Below are 4,735 nucleotides of genomic sequence, written 5' to 3'. Positions count from 1 at the left end.
AATTCTCATTAAGTTTCACAGTTTCGACCCATAAGTATTTTAATTATTGTATTATTGTAATATGTAATGTGTTTTTAATCATTAATTCGTCTCTTTATAAACAATAAGTATCAATAACTGAAAGCCATAAAGAAAATTCATCACGTTAATTAAGTTTGCTTATTTCCTTTGTTAAAATTAACTGAGTCAGGCCGTCCGTTTAAAAAAAATAGAAAAGAAATCACGTTCATGCAGGAAAAAAAATAAATAAAAATATTTAAATGAATGAATAAAAAATTAATACATAAACAAAACGTGTATAATAAAGTTGTTGTACTGTGAAATATTGTCGCTTTATTTAGCTGCGCCTTTGATAAAAATGTTTCGCCTTTTTCCCCGTTGTAGCTGTACAGAGTGAAATTCACCTGAAATGTGTTACAAACACTTATGTACACTTATTTATGCGCAATTTTTGAGGACACTGACTTTAAACTATTTTACAAACGCGAATTTCAAACTTGAATAAATAACGATCCGTTGCGCTTTTACAATAGCCTATGGAGCTGCTGCATTTATAACATTTTTATTGAAAATTTCTCTCCGTAAATGTTGTAAAGTCAAATAAAACTGGCAAATTAAAGTAACGCCTCTTTTATACAGTATAGCCTCATAAAAATCACACAGCTGTGACATTAACCAAAAACACCAAAATGTACCAGAATAACGGGAAGAGCATAAAGAAGGATAGAAACGGCTCATAATCCAAAGCATATTCCACATTATCGGTCAAACATGATGGAAGCAACGTTATAGCGTAGGACTGCCTGCAGGTCACTGGTTCCCCTCAGATGATGTGACTGCTGATAGAAGCAGCAGGGTGAACTCAGAAGTGCGCACTGCAGTACTATAGTCTCTGCTCAGATTCAGCGATTTGGCTGACGTCGGTTGATTGGACTGCATTTAACGGTGCAACTCCATAAGGACCCAAAATGTACTGCAAAAACAACTCAAAATATCCCAAGGCAAAGAAATCGGATATTCTTAAATGTTCAAACCAATCAACACTCAAAAAAATAACTTGTTCAATTTACGTAATACAGTTACGTCAACAATTTCCACTGAGTTTTGTTCTAATTCTAAATTATTATTAAGATGCAAATAAGTAACTTATGTGTAACTAATAAGAAAATCAGGTAATTCCAACCTTATCTGGTCAGCTTTGATTCAAATAATAGGTCTGTGTTCACCTAATTAAAGTGACCAAAACAAAAATTCTTAAATTCAATTCAATTCAATTCAATTTTATTTATATAGCGCCAAATCACAACAAAAGTCGCCTCAAGGCGCTTTATATTGTACAGTAGATATGTAAATGTGTTGATTAATGCAAACATAAATATTTCATTATACTGAATTAAGTTCTATTTACATAAGTAAGTTAACCGTATTTAGTAAAACCAATCAAACAATACTTCGCAGCTCTTAAATTAGTGTGGCACTGGATTTTATTTTACTTAACCTGTTTTAACTGGTATAACCGTAGTAGTTTAAAGTTGATTTACTAAACCAGGACATGTAGTTAAGTTACAGCACTTTAGTTTTGTGGAACAAACATTTATTACTAATGAAGCATATCTCTGAGTATCAATAAACATTTTCCTTCTTCTTTATTGGGCATAATGTTTAACAGTTTTCACTAAACAGTAAATAAGTGAGAAAAGTGGTTCTATTTCACTCTTACATTAATAAGATTATAGCTGGTGATTTTCTATGCTGTGTTAATATTGTGTCAAATCCTGTTTAAAAAGCAAACCAACAACAAATGGACTCTGTAGCAGAAAGGAACTACACATATCAAGTTTTGGAGAAACAGAAAATAATTACTTAAGGTACGCAACCCTTGTGACATCTCTTATTGCCCCGTCTTTCATGCCAATCTTTGTTACATTCTCCATTTTTTATTTTTCACACTTCCCTGTCCATCCATCCATCCATTCTCCAGCTGTCTTAGGGCGAGAGGTGAGGTACACCCTGGACAGGTGGTCAGTGTGTCGCAGTCAGAGCTGGGAGCCCCCTTCCCTGACCAACATAAAATGAAAATCTCATATGAAAAATTTGTCTGCTAAAACATATCCAGACATCATTTTCAAAGACCATTGGTAGTTCAATGTTTGGATCCAAAACATTCCAGTTCTGTTGATGGTTGGGGACACAAACCCTTGTCCAAGTGTTCTGCAGTTTCATTTCAAGGTTACACTAAACTGTCTTTCATTGCTCCTTTGTTTTCTTGCAATTTCTTGTCTGAACTCTTCATTCAAACGTTTTTTTGTTTGTTTGTTTTTAGATCTTGAGCTTTTGTTGAGAGACAGTTTCCATCAAGTTCCATGACAATTTTTTGTAAAACCTCAAATGTCTACTTAAGCTTTGTGGGGTAGCTCAAGACCAGTGAGTAAAGGAGGCCAAACAACATGGCGACTGCATTTGCAATGTTACCAAGGTCATGAAGCACTTGGACACCTCCAGTGATTATTCCAACACCTTCAAGGTCATCTGTGGGTTCTGCAGCTTCCATCTTAATGGTGAAGATTCCCAGGATTATCTGCTGCATCGCCGAATGGTTGTCATCCTCAAAATTTAAAGAAATAAATCTTTAGCCAGAACACAAACCTGCAAAAAACTCTTTCCTTCAACAAAGCAAATCTGTGGAAAGCAGAGGCCACTAAACTTACAGTGTCCTCCTTTATGAGAGTTTCTTTATAAAGCACCTTGAGGTGACTGTTATTGTGATTTGGCGCTATATAAATAAAATTGAATTGAACTGAATTTAAATTATTAAGCTATGGAATTATTAAATTATTATGCTTTGAAATGGGGAAGAAAACCCAAAACACATGGTAGAAAAAGGAATATTACCATCCGCCTAGATCATAGAATAACAAGAATGGAAAAGAAGCATCCAATGATCAGCTCAAGACAGATCAAAGATCTCCATTTACCTGTGAGTACTTCAACAATCAGAAGACGCCTATGTGAAACCAAACTATTTGCAAGAAACCCTCGTAAAGTACCATTGATGAAAAAACACATGTATTGAAAAGGTTACAGTTTGCCAAAGACTAGCCGAAAGAGAAGTGGTGCAATATTCTGTGGACAGATGAGAGCAAAATTGTTCTTATTGGGTGTAAAGGCCACTGAATACAAGCCACAGTACACTGTGAAGACTGTAAAACATGGAGGTGCAAGCATAATGGTTTGGGGATCTTTCTCATACTTTGGAGTGGGGCCCATTTATCACATAACAGGCACCATGTACCAGCTTCAGTACCTAAAAACACTAGAAGAGGTCATGTTGCCTTATGCTTAGGAAGAAATGCCCTTAAAATGGGTGTTTCAGCAGGACAACAACCCCAAACACACCAGCAAGGGGGCAACATCCTGGTTGCAGACAAAAACAGATTGATGTTATGAAGTGGCCAGCCCAATCCAAAGACCTCAATCCGATTGAGAATAAGGGGAATGACCTCAAAAATTGTGTTCTTGATGCAAAACCCAAGAATGCAGAAGATCTGTGGAATGTAGTCCAGTCAGCTTGGAGGCAGGTGTCAAATGTTCGTTGACTCCATGCCACACAGATGTAAAACAGTGATCAGAAATAATGGTTATACAACTTAATATTAGTTGAGTGCTTAAAGGAAAAGCAAAATCCTCATTTCATTTTCAGTTTCTACTGTAAATACTCCAGTTTGTAAATGAAAATGCAGATACTTCTATTTTTGTGAACAACCTAATATTCTTTTTCATTTTCAGTAAAGAAAAAATTGTTCATGTTTTCATTTGGGATTGAATGTGCACGGCTCCAGGGCCTTCGTATATATGGAAATAAATGCTATTAACTGTACCATAGACAAAACTGAAGGCAGAGAAACAAATAAACAAACCAAAAGTGGCTGTAGTAAAGGTCCGACAGAGCATCTAGACCTCAGTCAGTCACTGACTGCCAAAGATTTTCATCAAAGTCTTTAAAAACGATCATTTTCTTTAAAATCATATCAGGGTGTCCAGTTACTTTTAAGCTTCTGAAAAGGGCTGTCATTTCTAAACAGTTAATGCACCAACTTTGTGAGAGCCCTAACGTGTGACACCTTAATAACTGTATTTGCACCTGTTGCTGCTTCCTGTATTTTTGAATTAAACAACCATGAGGTACAGAAATTAAAACAAAACACGTTTCTTTCTGTTCCAACCCACAGTCTGCTTTTCATAGCGCACGTTATCACTTTGTCCATATTTACATTTTTTTGTTGCGATACAAGCCTAGACCATGAGCGTTCTGAACGAACAGTATGATGACCAGGTCCGCGTCAACCTCACTGATAAACTCTTGATTCCAAATGTGCTCGGCACAATCATAGGCATTGGTTGTTACTGACAACAAGAAATAAAGCAGGGCTGAACCATTTTTTAATAGGGGAGGGAGGGTAACACTATGCAATATATTCATTTTTTAGAATTTATATTCAATGTTAATTGCAGCTCAAAGTGTTAATGTTAGCTTATTTTAATAAACAACATTGTCATATGCAAACAGCTAGGGTGTGGCAAGAGATTATTTTAGGGTGGCACATGCCCACCCCATGCCCACCCCTGTAGATCCGCCCCTGTCAGTACTGAACTTGCTGTCTCAGAAAGTGAAAACTAAACTAGAGCTGAAAGTGGAAGTAGAACCAGGCTGAAAATAACAGGCATAAACACTGAG

This window comes from Oreochromis aureus, linkage group 14, assembly GCF_013358895.1.
Source record: "Oreochromis aureus strain Israel breed Guangdong linkage group 14, ZZ_aureus, whole genome shotgun sequence".
NCBI classification, from domain to species: domain Eukaryota; kingdom Metazoa; phylum Chordata; class Actinopteri; order Cichliformes; family Cichlidae; genus Oreochromis; species Oreochromis aureus.
This window is presented reverse-complemented; position numbering follows the sequence as displayed.